Source organism: Scyliorhinus canicula, chromosome 2 (assembly GCF_902713615.1).
Source record: "Scyliorhinus canicula chromosome 2, sScyCan1.1, whole genome shotgun sequence".
Lineage (NCBI taxonomy): Eukaryota > Metazoa > Chordata > Chondrichthyes > Carcharhiniformes > Scyliorhinidae > Scyliorhinus > Scyliorhinus canicula.
Window position 1 is genome coordinate 96,506,447 of NC_052147.1, and position 26,382 is coordinate 96,532,828.

Here is a 26,382-nt window from a genome sequence, read left to right on the forward strand (position 1 = left end):
AAATAAAAAGAGGGAGGTTGTGCAGTGGTGGATTTTCTGGCTAAAGCAGGATTACTAGTAAAGCCACCCATGTTCAAATAGCCTGTTAATGTTCTTTCTCTGGGTTGGCATGACATTGGGGCCAGATCCGTTGTGAATGACTGGACAGGTTTGAGGGGATGAATTAATTGTTTACTCCTATTCTGATGAGAAAAGGGGAAACCATTGGATTTAAAAACAGAAACCAGGTACCCTTGCCCTGCAAATGTCAACCATGTACCAAGCATTGGAGACTCTCTCTCTCTCTCCCCCCCCCCCCCCCCCCCCCCCAATCTATCATGGGGCATATAAAACCCACAAGACCTAATAACAGAAGGCTGAACCTTAGCAAGGCAGCACAACCATTGCCAATTGAATACGTCAAACCTGAAATGATTTCCCAACCTCCCCACAACAGTGAGGATGCAACTAACGCAGACTTAACATTTATTGAGGCGGTAGACTTTAACAAAAATCAAATCAACATATTATCTTGATTGAGGAACCAGAGGGCTGCCAACCCTCCAGGATAGGTCTGGAGCCTCCAGGCAGGGTACTACTGCAACCAACACAGAAGCAACATCACTGTGACGGTACATAAAACTTTTTTAAAAATGTACTTTGAAGATTTTCACTTAATAATTATATCAATATTAAACATGAGGTTAACGAAAAGGTGGTTTAACTAATAATCAAGGTAGAGTCAGTTTGCTTTCCAATTCACTGTGCGAAGGCACCAGGACCAATGTTGGGAGTGTAGGTGCAGTCTAATTGACACAGGAGGCCAGTGCAGTACTGAGAGATGCTGCATCGTTCGAGGTGTCGTCTTTTAGATGAGTTGTTACACTGAGACCCCCTCTGCCATCTCAGGCGGACGTTAAATTTTCCATGGCATTATTCAAAGAGGAGCAGGGGAGTTCTCCCTGAAGTCCTGGCTAATATTTATATCTCAACCAGAAACCATTCCCAGATTCTCTGTTTCTATGTTACGTTGCTGATTGTGGGACCTTTCTTCGTGCAGATTGGCTGCTAGGTTTCATTAAAGAGAGAAAAAGAAAGTACTGTGTTTATTCAGTATCTTTTACAACCTCAGAACATTCCAAAGCACTTCGCAGCTGAATTTTGAAGTGTAGTTATCCTGTAATGTAGGAAAAGAGGCAGTCAATTTGAGTACAGGAAGTTCCCACATATACAGATGAAATAATAACCAGATAGTCTGTTTTAATTACTTTTTCTTTATTTTTTTCATGGGATGTGGCGTCGCTGGGTAGGCCGGAATTTGTTACCTGGCCGAATTGACCTTGAGAAGCTGGTGGTGAGCTGCCATCTTGAACTGCTGCAGATACATCCACAGTGTTACTGGGAAGGGAGTTGGAGTATTTTGATCCCATGTCAGTAAAGGAGTAGCGATGTAGTTCCAAGTCAGGATGGTGTGCAGCTTGGAGGGGAAGTTGCAGATGGTGGTGTTCTCTGCCAGTTGTTTGAGCTGTAGATATTGGCCAGGACACCGGGGAGAAGTCTGCAGCTCTTCTTCGACAGTGCAGCAGGATTTTTTAATGCCCATCTGCAAGGTGGGATGAGGGCATCGTTCAGCAACTCATCTGACAGTGCAGCATTCCCTCAGCTCTATACTGAAATATCAGTTCAGAATCTCTGTTCAAGTCTCTGGGTTGTTGCTTAAATGCACAATCTCTGACTCAGAGGCGAGAGAGTGTGACCCACTGAACCACAGCTGAGACTAAACAGTGACTGCACTTCAAAAGTACTTCTTCGGCTATAAAGCGCTTTGGGGCAACCTGAGGTCAAGAAAGGTGCTGTATAAATGGGAGTCTTTCTTTAAATTAATGGTCTGTATTGCTGACCAGTATTTAACCTTTTTCGTTTGTGCTAAACTTTCACCTCAGGATGTCGTAATGGTGGGGTGTCATTTTGGATTTCTGAATGGCAATCAATCAATATTGATAAATTGCACACATTTGTTTTCTAATGTCTTAATTGTGTGAATGGAACTTCTCAGCCTGAGTTTAGCACTGGCTCTCTACCCTGTGGGCACTTGCACAAATGTGAACAGGTTTCTTGCCCAGTTAGCTCAGCTCTTTTCCCCAACTCCACACGCCCCCCCCCCCAACCCCCTGTGGAGACCGTCATGAGTGGGTGCAGGCATCTTGGTGTACTGGTTCTAACCTTCTGTCCCACAGGGACGGGCATAGGCTGTGAGATTAACATGCCCCTCCTTGTTAGGATAATCATGGGTTGAGTCAAACTAAAATTGGATTATTTTCTGTAAGTCTTGTTTTCAGCTTCCGTTTGCACCAATTGAGCAAACTCAATACAAGAACAGAAGGGGGCACTGGGCTGAGGTGAAGTGAGAGGAAATTATGGAAAGCAATTTGTGAATCTGCCACTAATATCACTCTTCAGTCACCTGGCATTCGAGTGAATTTACTGTACAAGCCTAGCATTGATGTAAATGTGCACCCATATTTGGAGAATCAGAGTCCGACCTGGCACCAGTATAAGAATTGGGAAGTCATGTTGCAGCTGTATAGAACCTTAGATAGGCCACACTTGGGAGTATAGTGTTCAATTCTGGTCGCCACACTACCAGAAGGATGTGGAGGCTTTAGAGAGGGTGCAGAAGAGATTTACCAGGATGTTGCCTGGTATGGAGGGCATTAGCTATGAGGAGTGGTTGAATAAACTCGGTTTTTCTCACTGGAACGACAGAGGTTGAGGGGCGACCTGATAGAGGTCTACAAAATTATGAGGGGCATTGACAGAGTGGATAGTCAGAGGCTTTTTTGCAGGGTAGAGGGGTCAATTACTAGGGGGCATAGGTTTAAGGTGCAAGGGGCAAGGTTTAGAGGAGATGTACGAGGTAAGTTTTTTACACAGAGGGTAGTGGGTGCCTGGAACTCGCTGCCGGAGGAGGTGGCAGAAGCAGGGACAATAGTGACGTTTAAGGGGCATCTTGACAAATGCATGAATAGGATAGGAATAGAGGGATACGGACCCCGGAAGTGTAGAAGATTTTAGTTTAGACGGGCAGCATGGTCGGCACAGGCTTGGAGGGTCGACGGGCCTGTTCCTGTGCTGTACTTTTCTTTATTCTTTGTTCAGAGTGCAGTGGAGTGAGACTCCCTGGAGAAGAGAGAGACTCGCTTCTCTTGGCATCAGGGTCTAATTTCTGGTATTAACAACATGGGTTCCCAGTAAGCATATTCTTGATGCATAGTTAAAACCACTTGACATGCTGCTTAACCCTGTAGCGTAAATGCCCCAAAGTTTTAGCAGCAGTTGAAATTGTAGGTTGTCTGATTCTGGCTGCATCTACAGACTGACTGACTGTATTGCTCTACAGTGAACTCGCCGGACCCAATGGGACGAATGGCCACCTGTGCCGTAAATTACTAATGATCAGGCAATTGGGTTAGGATCCTGCAACTGCATGGAATAGAAACGGCCAAGTTCTGCTTCTGATTTTACCTTCTGATTAGTTGCTGTTCCACAAATCAGGAAACAAATGCCAGCACTGCATCTACTTGGATATATAGATATAATTATATTGATTCATTATCCTGCTGTCTCCCAGGAAGTGTCTGGGGGCCCTTTCCTGCATCGCTGTGCAACCTAGTTTCCAGTAGAGTGTAACAATGGTACAGGAGAATAAGGGTGATCTAATTGAAATGTTAAAACTGTATAAATGGGAGCCTTTTTTAAAAAAAAAATTAATGGTTTGCATAAATGGCTGTATTTCAACCTTTTTATTTGTGCTAAACAGAGAGAGAAACTATTTTCTCTAGTGGGAGAGTCCAGCGCAAGAGGGGGGTTAGCACTGTTGCTTCACAGTGCCAGGATCCCAGGTTCGATTCCTGGCTTGGATCACTGTCTCTGCGGAGTCTGCACATTCTCCCCGTATTTGCATGTGTTTCCTCCGGGTGCTACAGTTTCCTCCCACAAGTCTTGAAAGACATGGACCGGGATTCTCCTATCCCCCGCTGGGTGAGAATATCGCGGGGGGGCTCCAACCCCGCCCCACCAATTCTCCGGCGCCTGCAGGATCGCCGCTGCGCCGGTCAGGGGCCGTTGAAGTGACCCCCCCCGGGCGATTCTCCGCGCTTCGACGGGCCGAGTTCGGCCGAGTCTCGCTGGCGTAGGTTACCTATGGTCCTACGGGCGGGACCTTGGAGTTCTGGTTGTCAGGGCCGATCTGGTGGGGGGGGGGGGGGTCGGGGGAATCCGACTCGGGGTGGCCTCCACGGTGGTCTGGCCCGCGATTGGGCGGGCTATTTCCATGCGGGGCCTCTGTTTCTCCGCGCTGGGCCCCTGTATGGCTCCGCTATGTTGCCCGGGGGCCGGCGTGGAGACGGAACCCATGCACATGCGTGAACTTGCACCTGCCGTGGCACGCATGCGCGTACTCGTGCCAGCCGTGGCATGCATGCGCATACCCACGCCGGCCGTGGCGCCGGCTGGAGCTGCAGACACCACTCCGGCACCGTACCAGCCCCCTGTGAAGGGGTGAATACCTGGGCCTGGAGGCCCATTGACGCCGGAGTGGTTTGCACCACTTTTGACGCTGGCATCAGAACTTGTCTGCGGGATCGGAGAATCTCGGCCATGCTGTTAGGTCATTTGGACATTCTGAATTCTCGCTCTGTACAAGTGCCGGAGTGTGGCCGACTAGGGTATTTTTACACTAACTTCATTGCTGTGTTAGTGTCAGCCTAATTGTGAAAATAATAAAGATTATTATTAGACTGTTCAGAGTTGATATCAGAAAGCTCCTATTTACACAAGGGTTGTGGAAATCTGAAACTTAGCCCTGAAAAAGCTATTGAGGCTAGTTGAAAATTTATAAACTGTTACTAATAGCTGTGTTTTATTCATGAACATTAGGACTATGGTACCAAGGTGGGTCGATGTGGATATGGGACGAGATTCTTTGGCCTCCCTGTGGTGTATTTCTCAGTGGCCGGGGGGGGGGGGGGGGAGGAGCCCGCCATTGGCTGGCAGCAGGATCTTCAGGGTCTCGCTGTTGTCAATGAGAATTCCCATTGAATCTACCCCAAGCCTGTGGGAAACCTGTGGCGAGGCTGCACCATGGGTGGGACGGCAAGACTGTTTTGAAATAATGATAGTGGGTTCCTACGTGGTTACCGGCAGATAGTGTGAAGCCTGGGGAGCAGAAGGTGGGTGCTGGCCAAGTGATTGATGGGCTTGAAGACAGGAAATAGTGAGTATTTTCACCCTGTTGGTCAGGGCTCAATGCTATTGCTTGTTTGAAAGGCTGTTATTGTCCACCGGTCAGGCAATGGGGTTGGGATCCTGCAACTGCATGGAATGGAAACTTCGAAGTTCTGCTTCTGATTTTACCTTCTGATTAGTTGCTGCTCCCACAATTAGGATATAAATGCCAGCACTGCATTTGTACTTGGATATAGATATAATTACATTGATTCATTATCCTGCTGTCTCCCAGGAACTGTTTTTGGGTCTTTGCCTGTATCACTGTGCAACCTAGTTTCCAGCAGAGTGTAACATTGGCCAAGGTTGATCTATGGCTATCCCATTACCTTCTTCCAGGGTCAAGAGTTTGCCATAGTGCTTGGTGCGAGGATCCTTCCTGTTTATTCCCTTATTTCCCCATGCTTTTATTTTTGACATATTTTTGATCCATGGATGATTAATGTACACGTGTCTTTGAGGCAACCAGCCTGTATCCTTAATTCAAGCGGAAGAATCAAGAAGTTCCAGGAGAAATCACTTTGTTAGTCTAGAAGCTGCAGATTTGTCGGCACCAGAGAGAGAGATGGGATGGGACTTGGTTTGATTGATTGACTGGAGTGCAATAAATGGCTCACAAGGCCATATTCTGCCTGGTAACAGGTAATGATTGGATCCTAACCCAGTAGAATACTTTTCACAGTTCTAAGGATGTTCAGTTTTGATTCTGGCAGTCGTGAGGCAAGAGTGCTCCTTCTCTCTCCAGAAACACTGCTGTGAGCACTGTAATTCTTTTTTTAAATTAAAAAAAAATTTAGAGTGCCCAATTCATTTTTTCCATTTAAGGGGCAATTTTAATGTGGCCAATCTGTTTGCCCTGCACATTTTTGGGTTGTGGGGTGAAACCCACGCAAACAAGGGGAGAATGTGCAAACTCCACATGGACAGCGTCCCAGAGCCAGGATCAAACCTGGGACCTCAGCGCCGTGAGGGAGCTGTGCTAAACACTGTGCCACCGTGCTGCTACTAGAGCACTGTATTTCTGAACTTACAGGGAAACCGGTAAAGGCTGCAAAACAAAGACTTGAACTTGCTATCTATCTCCAGAAAAGATGTGAGTACTACATTCTTGAAACTACAGAGAAACTGAATGAATGAATCTACAGAGAAGACCAGTACAGTCTGCACACATAAACTTTAACCTGCAAACATGCTGTGGAGAAAGGTGTGCTAAAAAAACATCATCTGAAACAAAGACTCTTTTTCCTTTTACTTGTGATTTTTACCCCTTTCTGCCCCTCTGTGTTAGTCTGTCTTATATGTATGAGTGTCGGGGGAGGGGGGGGGGTGCAGGTTAAAGTGGGGATTAGGAATTAGTTAATAGTTAACCAGTTGTATTGGCTGCAAATTTCATTATAGTTCTTATTATAACTAAACAGTAATTGTGCTTACATTTACAAACCTGGTGACTGTAATTATTTTTATTTTTTATTTTTTAAAATAAATTTAGTGTATCCAATTAATTTTTTTCCAATTAAGGGGCAATTTAGCATGGCCAATCCACCTACCCTGCACATCTTTGGGTTGTGGGGGTGAAACGCACGCAAACACGGGGAGAATGTGCAAACTCCACACGGACAGTGACCCAGAGCCGGGATCGAACCTGGGACCTCGGCGCCGTGAAGCAATAGGGCTAACCCACGGCGCCACCGTGCTGCCCGTGACTGTAATTATTGGCAGCCAAGGACCAAAGTCTTTGGGTATTTTTATAAGAATTATTGGTTAATTCACTTGTGTTGTCACTCCGGCACACATGGGGCTGGAATTGACCGCGCATTAGCCTTGAGTGTCGTAACATTGGAAACTTGAGATAAAAATAGGTGGGGTTGAAGGGATAAGGCGGGGGAGTAGGCCTAGATATGGAGCTCTTTCAGAGGGTTGGTGCAGACTCGATGAGCCAAATGGCCTCCTTCTGCGCTGTCAAGATTCTATGGATTCTAAAACAAGATTCTTGTCATGGATTTCTTCTTGAGTTAGTTCCTATAAGTGATGTGAACATCTTACTTTTCTGGAAGTTGACTCAGACTGTCCTATATCTACTTTCACAATAACATAATGTCAAGCAGTAACTATGCCGACCAATTCTGATTTGGACTGGATATCCATGACTTTTGCACAAATACTTGAGCAGATCATACTCTCCCATAGGTAGCACAGTGATTAGCACTGCAGCATCACCACGCCAGAAACCCATGTTTGATTCCTGCCTTGGGTGCCTGTCTGTGTGGACTTTGCACATTCTCCCTGTGTCTGCGGGTATTGTCTGTGTGGGCTTTGCACATTCTCCATGTGTCTGTGGGTTTCCTCCAGGTGCTCTGGTTTCCTCCTACAGCCGAAAGATGTGCAGGTTAGGTGGAGTTGCAGGGTTCCCTTTCGGTGGGTCGGTGCAGGATCAATGAGCCAAATGGGATTCTATCATTGGGTTCTTTTACTTGACTTCATCAAGAGGGCTCCTAACTGTTTGCTCGCATTGCTTTAGTGAAAGCTCTGTTTATTTCTCTGTAACAAAACTGAATATCTTCATAACATTTCTGTTTCCAAATAAAACTGTCCGCCAGGGATTAAAGAACATTGCAACACTATGGGCGGGATTCTCCAGTCTTGTCTGTGGTGGATTGGATTGAGTTTACTGTCACGTGTACTGAGGTACAGTGAAAAGTACATTTCTGCGAGCAGCTCAAACAGATCACTTAAGTACATGGGAAGAAAATGGAATAAAAGAAAATACATAATATGGCAACACAAGGTATACAATGTACCTACATAAGCACCGGCATCGGATGAAGTATACAGGGGTGTAGTGTTAATGAGGCCTGTCCATAAGAGGGTCATTTAGGAGTCTGGTAACAGCGGAGAAGAAACTGTTTTTGAGTCTGTTCGTGCGTCTTCTCAGACTTCTGTATCTCCAGCCCGATGGAAGAAGTTGGAAGGGTGAGTATGCCGGGTGGGAGGGATCCTTGATTATCCTGCCTGCTTTCCCCAGGCAGCGGGAGGTGTAGATGGAGTCAATGGATGGGAGGCAGGTTCATGTGATGGACTGGGCTGTGTTCACATCTCTCTGAAGTTTCTTGCGGTCCTGGGCCGAGCAGTTGCCATACCAGGCTGTGATGCAGCCAGATAGGATGCTTTCTATGGTGCATCTGTAAAAGTTGGTAAGAGTTAATCTGGACATGCCGAATTTCCTTAGTTTCCTGAGGCGCTGTTGTGCTTTCTTGGTGGTAGTGTCGACTTGGGTGGACCAGGACAGATTTTTGGAGATGTGCACCCCTAGGTAGCGAGCGAGAATGGAACATTTGGCATTCCAGCCAGAAGGCCTTCACTTTCAGTGGCACTGGGAAACCGTGGCTGCCAACAAGGAGGATTTCAGCCAGTGGGTCTGAAGTGTTTTTTGCTTTTTATTCAGCCTCTTAAAAAAAATTGTTTCCATGCAACTGATTTACCACATTTTGTTTAGGTAATTTTTTTTAAAAATTCTGCTGAGAATACACTTTGCTTTAAAATTATATGAACATTACAAGAGACTCCTATTTCTAAGTTTTACTGTGGAAAAATGTTAAACAATCCTGAAAAGCGATTGTATGTAAAGAGCTGGTAAGTACACGAGAGGGAAAGAAATAGAAGGCTATGCTGATGAATGGAGTGCCAACACACTACATGAACTTGCTGGGCTGAATAGCTTGTTCCTGTTTAAATTCTATTTAATTCTGTTATTTATCCTGTATTGTACTTGATCTGGGAACATTAGATAGGATTGTTGAGAGAATATAAGTGCCTTTAATGCTGTGTTCCTCAGAACTACAGTTGTGGCCTGGTTAACTATTCACACAATAGGAATTGTGAAAACAACACTGTGAACAGTGGCATAGTTTACAGCAAACATCTCTGTTTGCTACCAGTAAGATGTCTTTCCCCATTTCCCACAGGCAAACCTAGGTACACTGGCTTCATTCCAAAACTATAATCACTTGAGCTTTAAATGCAAGTTGTTGAAGTGGTGCTGTAATGAGAGGTGGCAGGTGTGCGTTTTATATTTTGCTCTGTTTGCTTCTTTCCTGAGGATTTTGGCAAATGTCTTTCATTTCAGGCAGCTTTACATGCATACAAAGACATCCTGGATACCACAGAATCCCAGCAAACTGTGTAGAAACCAGGCTGCTCTGACTCACTGAAGGTTGACTTCACTTGTTGGAGGAGGTTGAAGAGCTGTCAGCATTCCTGTCATGACTATGTTCTATTTGGCGGCTTAGAACTCTTATCCAGCTGAATAAACAGGAAGTCTGTACAGTTCCTCAGAGTAACTCTTACCTTGCTGAATAAACAGGAAGTCTGTACAGTTCCACAGAGTAACACTTACCCTGCTGAAGAACAGGGATTCTGTACTGTTACACATAAGTAATCCTCATCCTGTTGAATAAACAGGGATTCTGTACAGTTATTCAGTGAAAAGCCCTTACATTACTGAACATTACATGCTGTAACTTTCAGAGCAATATTTGGAACTCATGTCCCAGATATCCAATCCTCGGAACCCGAGCAGCTGTTTGCATCTATTTAATTTGTCCTAGATGAACTTTGTGCACCCGCAAGTCTGCTTTTAGACTTCTGTCTCATTATGGGAGAAATCCTGATACAGAATAATAATAATAACTTTAATAAATGGATACAATTCTGTGAGAGCATTGATTGAACCGTTACCGTTGCCTTTGAGATTACAGGAATTGCACCAATATGGTCCCTGAGGGTAAAAAAATGCAGACACCTGCCTTAGTATGTTTTCCTCACATTCGGATCAAGACTACAGCTCTGAATCTTGCCCAAACTGAATGGCGAGACTTCTCCTCACTGAATGAATGATCTGTAGAATGCCCTGAGCACAATACTGTTCAGCGATGTGGTGCCATTTATTCAAAAAGGCCATGTAGATTAGGAAGTGAGAAAGATTGCATTGAAGCAGCAAGGAATGAGAAAAGGTACCCGGAGTCAGTAGGGAGTGAGAAAAGCTATGCGGGAGCAGTAGATAGTGCTTTTGAGGTTGGGATTAAAGCACATAGGGGCTGGTTTAGCACAGGGCTAAAGAGCTGGCTTTGAAAGCAGACCCAGGCAGGCCAGCAGCACGGTTCAATTCCCGTATCAGCCTCCCCGAACAGGCACCGGAATGTGGCGACTAGGTGCTTTTCACAGTAACTTCATTGAAACCTACTTGTGACAATAAAGCGATTTTCATTTTTTTCATTTTTTCACATTGTTAGGCATTATGGAGGCAATCTTACCCTCTAATTGTACAACCAATGGGTGAATAATATTTAATTTCCCTGCAATTGTATCTGGCTTGGTGAGCACCCAGATAGGCCACCTGAACAAGCTATGAAGGGTTAGTCAGCAGAGTAGGATTTGCTGTGGAGTTGATTGGTGCTTGTGGAGTGGTCAAGGCTCATTGTCCAAGATTGTGGCAAGGATTTAGAGGGAGCACGAAGACCACATGCTTGAATATTCTGCCAAAATATCACAGTTTAATTGCACTCGCCATTATTAATGTTAAAATCATCAGCAGCTTGTAAAGAAGATACCCTGTGCACTGAGGATCTCCAGAAGCTGCTGGATGCTTGTGTCACTCCACCAATAACCTTGCAAAAACAGCATCACGCCCTCAACCTCTGTGGTTTTTAAGAACTTGCTGGATTTGCACATTAAACACAAATTAAACTCAGTGCAGGAAGTTAGAACTGGTACTTAAAAGCACAAGTGCACATTTAACAATGTGATAATTATTAACAGTGTCAGTAAACGTATCCAGCCCAGAAAGCAAATTATCTCAACTGTTGAGTTTCACTCCTGCATGTAGCTAATTCTTGTCAGAGATTTAAATTTTAAATATTTATTTTCCTTTCCGCCCCTTTTTTGTTCTCTCTCCAATTTTCCTTCTCTCTTTCAGATTTCCTCTGTACCTGATTTGTCTTTAATTCATTTTATTCCCTTTCTCAGTCATTCCTTCACCTTTTTCAATCTTCAAATCACATTGGTTGAGGAAGTGCATTGTTGATCCTGCCGTTCACCAAGGTTTCAGATGCCCTGTTGCTCGTTATCGGTTCGCACCACCAGGTTTGATGGCAAAATGTTTTTGAACTGAAGGGTGCAGGAAATTGGCCCTCTTCAGCAAATTCTGGGTTGATGGAACTCGGGAAATACTAGGGCGGCACAGTGGTTAGCACTGCTGCGGTTCCAGGTTCGACCCTGCCCCCGGGTCACTGTCCCGTGTGGGGTTTGCACATTCTCCCCGTGTCTGCGTGGGTTTCACCCCCACAACTCAAAGATGTGTAGGGTAGGTGGATTGGTCACGCTAAATTGCCCCTTAATTGGAAAAGAATAATTGGGTACTCTAAAATTTTTTTAAAAAATGTAATTCAGGAAATACCAATTAGGTATTGCCACACTTGAGTGACCATTGTGTACATCTTACAGGAGGCAAAGTCTGAGAGGAGGAGGTCCTGAGGAAAAAACGGTTTTGCGGTAAATTGTGATTTCCGCACGTAGGACGGTGTATTTGGAGGTGGCACGGAAAAGAACGCGGTTCCGAGGAACACTGACCAATAGTATTAACAAAACAGAGAGACGTGAGAAGAAAGTCTGTGCCAAAAAGAACAATAGAGAAAATATGTTGGAGGCTACAGGATCACCTCTCAGCAGATGCAGAGCATTTGGGGTTAAAGGTTAAAAAGTATTTTACACATATTTTATAATTCATGTTGGAGGCTTTCATTGTCCTGAGAACATGCCTCCACCGCCCCAGCCTCCCTTAACTAATCTTGCCTTTCAGCACTGATATTTGCATCTCGCTTTTTGTTTGTTGATATGAAATGTGTTGTGTCAGACTGCCCCTAGTAACAAATGTGAACTCTTTCTTTTGAACACACCTAGTATTTTTAATGCCTCCTTGTTGCAGTAAGTTGAAGACCTGGCATATTTATGCAATGATGGAAAGGAATATATTCATACAGAGAGGAGAGATACCTAACCAAAGGATCACATTGCTGAACATTACACATAACTGGCTGGAGGATATAGTGCATGGTGTAGACAAGAAGCCAGGAAGATAGAACTACTACATAACATCCATACAGAGCGGAAACCGCTGCAAATGGAACTTTATTTTGCAGCTGCTGTTGTTAGGAAAGAGTGATAGCTTTACGAATTTGTATTTGTTTTTGGATATTAGGAATAAGATATAACTTTAAGTAAGCGTTTCTGTATTTGGGTGTGAAGAGAGAGTTAGAAACCTGGGCTCTGGTTTCATTTTCTGAAACGTGACATGTAAGTCTGTGGGCCTGTTCAGGTGCTTGCATTGGAATGAGGTTTTTATAACCCCTAAAACAAACACAGGGTATATTTTTAAAAAACAGGCTTTGCTTAGCAACCAAACCCCCACACAAGAGCATTTGAGGCAGTTGAAAGAAGGTAACCCTGTTGGGAGTTTTCTATAGGCCACCGAATAGTTCTAGGGATGTAGAGGAAAGGATGGCGAAGATGATTCTGGAAAAGAGCGAAAGTAACAGGGTAGTTGTTATGGGAGACTTTAACTTTCCAAATATTGACTGGAAAAGATATAGTTCGAGTACATTAGATGGGTCGTTCTTTGTACAATGTGTGCAGGAGGGTTTCCTGACACACTATGTTGACAGGCCAACAAGAGGCGAGGCCACATTGGATTTGGTTTTGGGTAATGAATCAGGTTAGGTGTTAGATCTGGAGGTAGGTGAGCACTTTGGAAACAGTGACCATAATTCGGTGACCTTTACATTAGTGATGGAAAGGGATAAGTATACCCCGCAGAGCAAGAGTTATAGCTGGGGGAAGGGCAATTATGATGCCATTAGACATGACTTAGGATGTGTAGGTTGGAGAAGTAGGCTGCAAGGGTTGGGCACACTGGATATGTGGAGCTTGTTCAAGGAACAGCTATTGTTCTTGATAAGTACGTACCAGTCAGGCAGGGAGGAATGGGTAGAGCGAGAATGGGTAGAACCGTGGTTTACCAAAGAAGTGGAATCTCTTGTTAAGAGGAAGAAGGAGGCCTATGTGAAGATGAGGCGTGAAGTTTCAGTTGTGGCGCTTGATAGTTACAGGGAAGCAAGGAAGGATCTAAAGAGAGAGCTGAGACGAGCAAGGAGGGGACATGAGAAGTCTTTGGCTGGTAGGATCAAGGAAAACCCAAAAGCTTTCTATAGGTACATCAGGAATAAAAGAATGACTAGGGTAAGAGTAGGGCCAGTCAAGGACAGTGGTGGGAAGTTGTGTGTGGAGGCTGAGGAGATAAGCGAGATACTAAATGAATACTTTTCGTCAGTATTCACTCAGGAAAAAGATAATGTTGTGGAGGAGAATGCTGAGACCCAGGCTATTAGAATAGATGGCATTGAGGTGCGTAGGGAAGAAGTGTTGGCAATTCTGGACATGGTGAAAATAGATAAGTCCCCAGGGCCTGATGGGATTTATCCTAGGATTCTCTGGGAAGCCAGGGAAGAGATTGCTGGGCCTTTGGCTTTGATTTTTATGTCATCATTGGCTACAGGAATAGTGCCAGAGGATTGGAGGGTAGCAAATGTGGTCCCTTTGTTCAAGAAGGGGAGTAGAGATAACCCCGGTAACTATAGGCCGGTGAGCCTCACGTCTGTTGTGGGTAAAGTCTTGGAGAGGATTATAAAAGATACGATTTATAATCATCTAGATAGGAATAATATGATTAGGGATAGTCAGCATGGTTTTGTGAAGGGTAGGTCATGCCTCACAAACCTTATCGAGTTCTTTGAGAAGGTGACTGAACAGGTAGACGAGGGTAGAGCAGTTGATGTGGTGTATATGGATTTCAGTAAAGCGTTTGATAAGGTTCCCCACGGTCGGCTATTGCAGAAAATACGGAGGCTGGGGATCGAGGGTGATTTAGAGATGTGGATCAGAAATTGGCTAGTTGAAAGAAGACAGAGGGTGGTGGTTGATGGCAAATGTTCAGAATGGAGTTCAGTTACGAGTGGCGTACCACAAGGATCTGTTCTGGGGCCGTTGCTGTTTGTCATTTTTATAAATGACCTAGAGGAGGGCACAGAAGGTTGGGTGAGTAAATTTGCAGACGACACTAAAGTCGGTGGAGTTTTAGACAGCGTGGAAGGATGTTGCAGGTTACAGAGGGACATAGATAAGCTGCAGAGCTGGGCTGAGAGGTGGCAAATGGAGTTTAATGTAGAGAAGTGTGAGGTGATTCACTTTGGAAAGAAAAACAGGAATGCAGAATATTTGGCTAATGGTAAAATTCTTGGCAGTGTGGATGAGCAGAGGGATCTCGGTGTCCATGTACATAGATCCCTGAAAGTTGCCACCCAGGTTGATAGGGTTGTGAAGAAGGCCTATGGTGTGTTGGCCTTTATTGGTAGAGGGATTGAGTTCCGGAGCCATGAGGTCATGTTGCAGCTGTACAAAACTCTGGTACGGCCGCATTTGGAGTATTGCGTACAGTTCTGGTCGCCTCATTATAGGAAGGACGTGGAAGCTTTGGAACGGGTGCAGAGGAGATTTACCAGGATGTTGCCTGGTATGGAGGGAAAATCTTATGAGGAAAGGCTGATGGACTTGAGGTTGTTCTCGTTAGAGAGAAGAAGGTTAAGAGGTGACTTAATAGAGGCATACAAAATGATCAGAGGGTTAGATAGGGTGGACAGTGAGAGCCTTCTCCCGTGGATGGAGGTGGCTAGCACGAGGGGACATAGCCTTAAATTGAGGGGTAATAGATATAGGACAGACGTCAGAGGTAGGTTTTTTACGCAAAGAGTGGTGAGGCCATGGAATGCCTGCAACAGTAGTGACCTCGCCAACATTGAGGGCATTTAAAAGTTTATTGGATAAGCATATGGATGATAATGGGATAGTGTAGGTTAGATGGCCTTTAGTTTTTGACTTCCCATGTCGGTGCAACATCGTGGGCCGAAGGGCCTGTACTGCGCTGTATCGTTCTATGTTCTATGTAACCGAGGAGTATACAACTCTCATGGAAACTGCTAGAACAATCAGGACAATGCACAGGGACTGAAAGCCAGTCCCAAGCTCAAGAACAAAAAGTCCCAGAGACCAGGGAATGGAACAGAAGAGAGTTTGATGAAGACTGGGAAGTCGAAGGGGCAAATAATTAGAATCTGTGGAAGAGATTCTATTCAGTCAAGTTTAGAGTGAGGAGTAGGGAAAAGCTCCAAGTTAAAAGGAAAACCTGCAGGAAGCAGAAGTAAAGCAATAAGCTTGTGAGAGATCCAAAGAGGCCAGAAGGTTGGTGACTCCTTACTATGGGCTGGTGAACCAGTGGTGTTCTATTGACATGGATGGGTATCTGAAAATTATTTGGAAAGGAAGCTTGAATGCCCGTGGCAATCCAGGAGAGGAACATTGAACCGGAGAGGTTGAAATCCTGGAGGTGGATCCTTGGTGAAGACATTGACAGCAGAGATTGGAAACCTTTGTGTGAAAGTCAGAAGTCAAATGAGACCAGTTGCCTCAGTGTGACAAGAATCTTGAGGGAATTGAGAAATTCGCAGGAATTGTTTTGGGTGGCATCTTTCACTTGGTTTCAGAGTGAGGGATGTCTGACTACATTTCAACCTATCGATTTACATCAACTGCTGACTGACTGTGAACATTAAAGCCGAAGAGTTTTTCTGTGACCTAAGTTGTCCCTCCATACCTGTATATATCTATAAAGGTGTAGTTGGTGTGAAGGGGTAGTGTATTATCGTTCACCTTTTCTTATTTAATAAATTTTTTACTCTTTTGTTAAAGGTTTATCAGCAATCCTGTGATTCTGTTTAGTAGCCCCATTCCAAGTATCTAAACAAAAAGTAGAAGTTGGGATTCATCAAGCCAGGTTCTACTTTAGGATCTGACTTGTCCATTAGTAACATCAGCTGGGATTATAACACTGTACAGATGTGATTTCCTCGGAAGAGCGCCATCTACCATTCGAGCAATGCACAAAATTGTTGTGGAATAAAAAGGAATCATCCTTCCTCCACTCTTCATTATAACCCCAAAAATCCATGTGACTTCTCCTTGACCCTATTGCTGCATCCCCAAAAATTCCACAAACCTTTCCCTATAGTATATTCCAAAATGTTCAGCTACCTTTCTCCCTATATACTCCAAAAATCCATGTATCTGCTCCTAGCCTCCATAATATAGCCTTAAAAAATCCCAAAGACCTTCCCTTCCTTTTATATCTCAGAAAAATCTGCAAACCAATTTCCCTATTCTGTAGCTCATAAAAAAACACATACCTTTCCCTCCCATATTGCATCCGAGAAAAAGCCATAAAGCTATAATAAATGCCCCCAAAATTTGTTGCCTTCTCATTGCCATGATACTATATCCCAAAAATTCCAAATTCCTTCTCCAAAAAGATTGTAGCCCAGGAACGGGCAGCACGGTAGCACAAGTGGATAGCACTGTGGCTTCACAGTGCCAGGGTCCCAGGTTCGATTTCCTACTGGGTCACTGTCTGTGTGGAGTCTGCACGTTCTCCCGTGTGTGCGTGGGTTTCCTCCGGGTGCTCCGGTTTCCTCCCACAGTCCAAAGACGTGCAGGTTAGGTGGATTGGCCATGATAAATTGCCCTCAGTATCCAAAAAGGTTAGGAGGGGTTATTGAGTTACGGGAATAGGGTGGATGTGAGGGCTTAAGTGGGTCGGTGCAGACTCGATGGGCCAAATGGCCTCTTTTTGCACTGTATGTTCTATATTCTATTAAATTCCATATGCCATCACACCATATGAAAACCCAGAATATTCACGTTCCTGCTGCTTGCTAATATAGAATCCCAAAAGTTTACATTTCTGAAATTTCTGGATATCCATCTGCAATTTCCCTCTGCTCGGGCTTTCTTTGTGACTTTGAGACTCAAACAACATCTTCAAGGAGGATAGCAGCCATTAAAAGCAGGAGAAAATGTATGTGTTTGATTTAAAACTCTAATGACTCATTAGGATGATTGTTTACAGTTAACGAGTTGTGATGTTGACTGGTGTTTTGACTGAAACAGCTGCTGCTTTCTGTCACAGCTGATGTTCAAGTTCAAAGTGAATTTGGCTTTTGCTGGCAGTTCCCAAATTGCAGCAAGGAATTAAGTTCCGGCCCAGTTGGCATGTGACAGTCTGTTTAAAGGTGACTTAGTGATGCAACATTTTGGAACATGAATTCATGGAGCGGTGAGATATTGGACGTGATTCTCCCCAAAAGGGAATAAAGCCCCCCAGCGAACACATTTAGCTGCGTGTTTCCCGGCACTCGCAGTGCTGAGAAACACATGGCTATTCAACTCGACTCGTGTTGAATAAGGGCCTGAACGGGGAACGTGTGGCCAAGGCCACATATAGCCCCGTTTTTTGCAATGGGGAGCTCTGCTCACCAGATCTCCCCATTGTCGCAAGAGATCGGCCAAACACCCAGGCCCAGAAAAGAATCACCTTTTAAGGTAAATCACCTGATGATGGAGCTGCGCTCCGAAAGCTCTTGATTCCAAATAAACCTGTCGGACTTTAACCTGGTGTTGTAAAACTTCTTACTGTCCGGGGGATGTGGTGGGGGGAGGTGGGGGGGATGGGAGTGGATAGCATTGTCGAACTTGCAAAACTATTATTGGGCAGCCAAGATTGCAATGGTTAAGAAATGGGCGGTGGAGGAGCGGTCGGTGTGGGGGCGGATGGAGGCAGCCTCGTATAAATGGACCAGTTTGAGCGTACTATTGCTGCGTCCCTTCCGTTTGTGCCAGCCAGTCCAACACCGGCATCTTCACATCATATTGAGCCCTTGGCAGTGGCTCTTAGGACCTTAAGGGTGGAGTTTGGGGGAGGGGCTGAGGGGCGGGGGGATTTGGAGCACCGAATTTCCTTGAATACGGATGATCTGCTGTATATTTTCGACCCAGTCGGGGGTTTTGACAGGATTTTGGGGGAGTTTGGTCTTTTTTTCGGGGTATCAGCTCAACATGGAGATATTCCCAATTAATGCGCGGAGTTAAGAGGGAGGGGTGTTTGGAGGGGCTGCCGCTTTGGTTGGTAGGGGCAAGTTTTTGTTACCTTGGGATACAAGTGGCGCGGAATTGGGCTCAGCTGCATAAGTTGAATTTGGCATGGTTGGTGGAGGGAATGAAATCGGACTTTAAGAGGAGGGATGTGCTGTCATTGTCGTTAGCTGGTCTGTTCCAGACGGTAAAGATAACGGTGCTGCCGAAGTCTTTGTCTGTGTTTCAGAATCTCCTGATATTTGTGCCCAAGTTCTTTTTTAGGAAGGTTAATGGGCTGATTTTAAGTGGGGGAGGGTAAGGCTCCGTAGGCCAGGAAGGTGTTTTTGGAGAGGGATGGTTGGGGGAGGGGGGGGGTGTGGTTGTAGCATTACCGAACTTACAAAACTATTATCGGGCAGCTAAGATTGCAATGGTTAAGAAATGGGTGGTGGAGGAGCAGTCGGTGTGGAGGCAGCCTTGTATAAAGGGACCAGTTTGAGGGCACTATTGCTGCGTCCCTTCCGTTCATGCAGGTACTCCCTGAGCCTGGTGGTGGTATCATTGCTGAGGCTGTGGAACCAGTGCTGGCAGCATTTTAGAGTGGAAGGCATGCCCCTGTGGCCACTGATTTGCAACAAATATAGGTTTGCCCCAGCAGGGTTGGATGCGAGGTCCTGGGGGTGGCGGCATGTGGGAATAGAATACTTCATTTGTTGGAGGGAAGTTTGCAGACCTGGGGGAGCTGGAGGGCATATATCAGTTGCGAAGGAGAATGGGTTCAGGTATCTGCAGGTTAGGGACTTTATGATGAAGGTGGTGCCTTTGTCCCTGACGCTGCCATCCCCGGTTCTGCAGGACAAACACCTGTCCGAGGAGGAAATAGGAGAAAGCAAGGTCTCAGATGTCTTGACTCTCCCGCTTGAGGAACTGCATTCGGTTTTTGTTGTAGGGGTTCAATTGCAACTTGAATTGGAATATGCTACAGCAAGCAATAAACCACAGAGAATTTATCTTCTGAAGCCTCCAGACTCTTATCTTTCAGTGAACAAAAAAGGAACTACAGGCTTGCAACTTTTAAAGACTTCACTTCAGGGAAAAGCAAATGTGTTTTAAAAAAATATATATTAATTTGTTTTTTTTAACATTTTATGCATAAGACAAAACAATTCAAAGCCCCAAGAACAATAACCCCCCCCCCCCCCACTCCACCAACCAATAGCCCCATAACTTAAAGAAGCCTTCATCCTTATGTCCCCCAACCAACCTCACCCGTTAATAGCTGACGGTAACCAACTGACGGTAGAATAAACAGATCCCATCTCTTCTGGACCACCTCAAAGAAAACTTAACCCGTCGCCAAATACAGGAATGCCATCAAATGCCCAAGCCGCACTGAGGCACAGGGCGAGAATCTGACCTCCACGCCAACAGGACCCACCTGCCAGCAATCAAAGAGGTGAAGGGTAAAACAACTGCCCCGCTCATGTCTATAGCTCCGGTAAGTCTGACACCCCAAACATGTACCCAGGGCACAGGCCTCAAAATCGATATGCTGTATCGCCGACGTGATGCTGAAAAACACCATCACCGACAACACCCCCTCCAACAACAAGGAGAGCGATGTCACCTGAAACATCGGGGGAAACCTTTTTTGCAAAGTCCCACACTTGCATATACCTAAAGGCCTCCACTCATAGAATCCCAATCTTCTCGGTCACTCCTCCAAACTTGGACGGCACAATGGCTAGCACTGCTGCCTATGGCGCTGAGGACCTGTGTCTGCGTGGGTGTCTCCCCAACAATCCAAAGATGTGCAGGTTAGGTGTATTGACCACGCCAAATTGTCCTTTAATTGGAAAAAAAAATAATTAGGTACACCAAAAGTTAAACAAAATCTCCTCCAAACTTGCAAACCGCCCTTCCAAAAATAAGTCCTTCATTGCGATCACTCCCCACTCCCCACACTTGGCCCACGCTGTCTGGAACTCGGCCCATTGGTGGTGGAGCATCGCGTTGGGCCGGCTGATCATGCGCAAACAACCTTGCGACTGAGTGCGGCGCGCGTCCCGATGATGGCAATTTGGAAGGGACGGAGCATCGCCATCCAGCGTCAAACCGGTACCTGCCCCGAATCCGCCGTTGGAAGCCATTCTCTGCCCGATCACCGACCCCAATTTCGGCGTCGGGCTATGGAGAATCCCGCCCCGATTCTTTTGGACTTTCATCAACTTCTACCTTGTCCCCAACTTAAAATGCAGCCGAAATTACCTCCATGTCTTCAGCGTGGCCACCACCACCAGATTACCCCCGTATTTCCCTTGGGCAAACAGGAGCGGCACCAATGCCAGCACCCGTAACCCCGACCCCCTGTAAGAGCCCACCTCCATCTTCACCCACATTGCCTCCGGCTTCCTTCCCCAGCCCCACGCCTTCTCAGTGTTCACTGCCCAATAGAAATGCAATAAATTTGGAAGAGCCAAACCCCCTGACTGTGGCCCTCCCTGAAGCACTGATTTCCAAATCCTCGCTACCTTATCTGTCCAGGCAAATGACAAAATCAACATTTCCACACCTATAAAAAAACACCTTCGGCAAAAGACCGGTAAACACTGGAATAAAAATTTAAATCGCGGCAAGATATTCATATTTACCGTCTGTCCCCAGCCTGCCATTGAGGCTGTCCCATCTCAATAAATCTGCCTTGACCCGACCCACCAGGCTTGTAAAATTCAACTTATGGAGCTGAGCCCAATCTTGAGCCACCTGCACCCCAGGTACCTGAAGTGAATAGTCGCCACACAAAACGGTATGTCCGCCCCCTCCCAAGCCAGCTGCTGCCTCCGGAGAAGAAACCAAAAACACATGCTCTTTTCCAAATTCAGTTCTATCCCAAAAAAGCCCCAAACCTCTAGAGCGGCCCCATTACATTCTCCACCGTGGAACCCGGACATGGGACATCCTCGTTCCCCTATCCAGCTGAAAATATCCCAACCTCGCCTCATTCGTACGAACACTCGCGTTCCTTATACAACAATCTAACCCACGTCTCAAACTTAGGCACAGTTCCAAATACTGCAAACAAATAACTTCACTCCACTCGATCAAATGCCTTCTCCGCATCCAATGCCACCATCACCTCTCGCTCCCCCCCCCACTTCTGATGGGGAAAGCACCACATTTAACAAGTATCGTACTTTCGAGGACAACTCCCTACTCTAAACAAATCCCAAATGATCCTCCCCAATCACCTGCGGAAGGCACTCTTCCATCCTAAGCGCCAACACTTTGGCAAGAATCTTAGCATGCACATTTAGCAGGGATATTGGCCGATATGACCCTCACTCCACCGGGTCCATATCCTTTTGTAACAACAGCGAAATAGATGCATGTCCCATCATCTCCGGGAGTGCCCCCTTAGCCATTACATCCTCAAACATCTCCACCAACAGTGGCGGCAACCGATCCAAAAACTTCTTATAGAATTCCACCGAGAACCCATCCAGTCCAGGCACTTTACCTGTTTGCATCTTCCCTACCGAACCTCCTCAATCCCCACTAGCTCTGCCCTCTCCTCCTCCTTCAGGACAGTCCCCCCCCCCCCCCCCCCCCCCCCCCCGGCCACTACCCCCCTCATATCCGACTCATCCTCCGCCAGGGGCTCCGACCTGTATAACCTTTCATAAAACTCCTCAAATGCCCTGTTCACCTGCAGCAGCCCAACCACTAAACCCCTCACCCCATATCCCGAACCTGAACAATCTCTCACAAGGCCGCCTACCAGTGGAGCTGTCCTGCCAACAAGCGACTGGTCTTCTTCTGTATTTGTATGCTACCCCCTTCACCCGCCTTAACTGACGTACTGCTTTCCCTGTAGACAAAAGGCAAAAGGTCAACCTTGTCTGTAGTTCCTTTCTATTGTCCAAATGCTCTGGAGTGGGATCTTCTGCATACTTCCCATCAACCTCCAAGATTTAATGTACCAGCCGCTGCCGTTCCTCTCTTGCCTCCCTATCCACCTGCGCCTTATACGAGATGATCTCAGCCTTCACCACCGCCTTCAGCACTTCCCAAACCACCCACGGCGAGACCGCCCCATTCTTATTGAACCCCACATAATCACCAGTTACCCCTCCCATCATTGCATAAAAACTCGATTTCGCACGCAGCCCCATATCCAACTCCACACCCGCCTCTTCGCAAAGATCACGTCCACCAAATGCGGGGCATGATCTGGAATGACAATCACTGAGTATTCTGCTTTCCTCACCCCCCGACAGCAACGACCGCCCCATAATGAAGACATCAGTCTTTACGTACATCTTATGCACTGGTGAAAAAAGGTAATACACTCAACCCCTGGATGTAAGAACCACCAAGGGTTCGCTGCCCCCATCTTCTTCATAAATGCTGCCCCACCCTCCCCACCGCCTCCCGAAGGGGGTCAATGAGCACGGCAGCACGGCTTAGACTGATCCATCTTTGGATGTAACACTATTTAAATCCCCACCTAAAATTAATCGATGTATGTCCAGACATGGTATGGCAGCCAACATCCTCTCCATAAGCCCTACATCATCCCAATTCGGGGCATACACACTACCCAACACCACCAACCTCCCCTCCAACACACGTGTTACTATAACGTACCCCCGATACGCCACCTTCACCATCTGAAATTTCACTCTCTTACACCCTGGAGCCTACTATCAAAGCCCGAGTGGAACACTTGCCTCACCCAACCCTTCCGAAGCCTAACCCTGTCCTTTACCCTTAAGTGGGTCTCCTGCAACAGCACCATGTGGCTCTGAGGCTCTTCAAATGAGAGAAAGCTCTTGCCCACTTCACCAGTCCCCCAACCCCCACACGTTCCACGTTACCATTCGGACTGTGGGTCTCCCACGCCCTTGCCTCCTATCAGTCATAACCACGGCCCCCAGCCCCGCATCGCGAGGGGGACCATGTCATATCAGCACGAGTCACCATCAGCTAGCTACCCCTCCTCGTCCCAGAACCCCCCCCCCCCACTTCCTCTTGAAATCACTTCTCTGCAAACTCCCCATCTCCCCTCCCCTTTCCCATTCACACCTTCCATTGAAACTTGTCTACATAGGCTCAGCGGCCATGGCCCCCCCACCTCACTCCTGTTCACTAGCCAACTCAGGTTTGCTAGCGAGTTACTCCGCCAGAGCCCCCTCCCCCCACATAAATGGCACAAAAATCAACAAACCCACACCCAATCCTTCTAAGCAACCAAACAAGAAAAGTGGCAAACAAAAGGGGAAAAATCCCAACATTTTACCCCAGCGTCCCCAAACCATCCTCTCTCAACCACAAAACACGAAAACAAAGTCCAAACTCGGCTCAGTCCCAATCCTTGGGTCCTCACGAATGCCTCTGCCTCCTCTGCTGTCTCAATGCAATAGTCCTGGGAGCAATGCGTAACTCTCAACTTCGCCGGGTAGACCACCCTGAACAGCACATTACTCTTGCAAAGTGCTGCCTTCGCCTTGTTAAAGGCCCCCTGCCACCTTGCTAGCTCCACCGTGATGTCCTGGTATACATGAATACCACTGCCGTTCCATCTTCTTGATTCGGCTTGGCCCATCTCAGCACCTTTTCCTTCATCTGGTATCTTTGAAAGCAGACTATCACAGCTCTTGGTGCATTCGCCTTTGGCTTCGGCTGGAGTGACCGATGAGCCCTAACAAGCTCAACGAGGGAGACATCCTCCTCCTCCTCCCCCAACATCGAACATCTCCAAGAAGTACTCCGTCGAACTCCAGCCCTCCAACCCCTTGGACAGACCCACGATCCGCAAAGTCTGCCGCTGTGACCTGTTCTTCAGGTCCTCCACTTTGGCTCTCAGTCCTTTGTTACTCTCCTCCCTTCCGCAGCTTCTCTCCCATCGAGGCTGCGCCGCGACGATTCCTCTTCTGACCTCTCCACCTCTCCTTGCTCCCGCACCACCGTCCACGTCTTTCCAAGAGCCTCCTTTATTGGGGCCAACATATTGTCCATCAATTCTTTGAGCTTTCCCATCATTTCCTTTCCATGCCACTCAAAATGCTTGGCAAACTGCCACTTAAACTCCACCGCCATCACCTCAGCCAGTGTGTCCACCATAATGGCGTAGCCCTACCCATCAAGTTTGTTTCCGCTTTCTTTCCTCCCGCAGAACTCAAGCTCTCAGGCGGACTAGTGCTCATTCCTTTTTGTCTCATATTCTTCTGTTGAGTGTTCAACATCCTCTAATTACCGCCACTTTTCTGACGACTGATCATATAAAATTTCCCCCCAAATCTGGGTGAAAAGGGCAAAAAAAAATGAAAGCTCTAGCAGGAGCCACCCAACATGTGACCTCCACCTTCTTGTCACCACCGGACGTCCCCCAGGGAAAAGCAAATGTGACAAACATTTTATGTTCTTTTAAGACCCGAGTACGCGCTATCTCTTGTAATCCATCCTTTTGTTGAGAGTGGTGTGATTGTGTAAATAGTCGGGTGTTACATAGAACATAGAACAGTACAGCACAGAACAGGCCCTTCGGCCCTCGATGTTGTGCCGAGCAATGATCACCCTACTTAAACCCACGTAACCCGTATACCCGGTAACCCAACAATCCCCCCATTAACCTTACACTACGGGCAATTTATCATGGCCAATCCACCTAACCCGCACATCTTTGGACTGTTGAATAATCAACGTTCATCTTTCTTTTGAAAACTTATGATAAAACCTGACATTTTTGCCTGTTCTTGACAGTTGCAGAACTCAGGGCGAAAACACATTTTCATTTTGAAAGCACATCTGTTTTGGTCAATCAAGAGGTGGGAAAAGCTGGGGGGCGGGGGTGGTGCGGGGTGGAGGGACGAGGACTTGTGTGTATTAAAGAGTAGAATAACATGTCCGATATTGTCGGGAATAGGAAATAGCCATACCCTGTGTATATTTTCACGGACTAGAGAGACCTATACATTGTAAAGAGAATAGCACATGTTTCAGGGCTGTTGTCGAATAGTATTCCAGGTTATGTTATAGTGAATATCCTGCCCTGGTGTATACTCCATCAGAAATACTATGCACAATTGGATTCTTGTTGGGTGAAGTTAACAGGAAATATGGTGCAAAGGTGGATAGATGGAGTTAAGATGCCGATCAGCCATAATCTAATTGAATGACACAGCAGAATGGCTGACTCCTGTTTCTATGGGAACTAGGCCTGAGGCATGAAGTATAAACATTAAAGAAGACATTCAAAAACACAGCAGACAGCTTTTCACTCAGTTTAATCATGTTACTGTGGAATATGTAGCTTGTGTTATTTTTTACATTATAGCTCAATTTGGCATTTGTTAGAGAAAAGTCAGGCACATGAAAATTAATTATTTCAAGAAACGCTTATGATCAGATTGGGTTATCACCTTTCTAATGTTGCAAGTTTAAATAGCTGATCATTCAAAGTTGGATTGGATGTGATTTGTTTATTGTCACGTGGACAGTGAAAAGTATTTTTCTGCGAGCAGCTCAAACAGATCATGAAAATAAAATAAAATACATAATAGGGCAACACAAGGTACACAATGTAGGGGCTGTTTAGCACAGGGCTAAATTGCTGGCTTTGAAAGCAGACCAAGGCAGGCCAGCAGCACGGTTCAATTCCCATAACAGCCTCCCTGAACAGGCGCCGGAATGTGGCGACTAGGGGCTTTTCACAGTAACTTCATTTGAAGCCTACTCGTGACAATAAGCGATTTTCATTTCATTTCATTTTCATTTCAAATACATAGACATCGGCATCAGGTAAAACAGTGTTCTTCAAAGTCGGGGGCGCAACCCGCGGGCGGGTGTCGGGAGGGTCGCGGAGCTGTTGTCCGCGGCGCTCCCGATCGCGCAAATCTCCGCGCAGCAGCTGGCTTTTCATAACACCGGCTGCAAGCGGCCGCGAACATGTTTTTTAAAAAAAATTTGGCTGCATTGTGCATGTGCGCACGATGATCGGCGCGCATGCGCATTCCGCGAACATGTTAAAAAAATTCAGCCACATTGCGC

The 26,382-nt window shown here is 46.2% G+C and overlaps 1 protein-coding gene and 1 long non-coding RNA gene across 9 annotated transcripts in view; one reads left to right on the plus strand and one right to left on the minus strand.

Moving 5' to 3' along the window:
• rad51b (RAD51 paralog B) overlaps window positions 1–26,382 on the plus strand; it is a 745,951-nt gene that overhangs the window by 309,625 nt on the left and 409,944 nt on the right. The window lies entirely within an intron of this gene.
• Window positions 453–9,667, minus strand: LOC119956481. The gene is made up of 2 exons (XR_005458642.1): window positions 9,610–9,667; window positions 453–1,156 (listed from the first exon to the last, which is right to left on the minus strand). It is a non-coding gene; the product is annotated as an uncharacterized LOC119956481 (long non-coding RNA).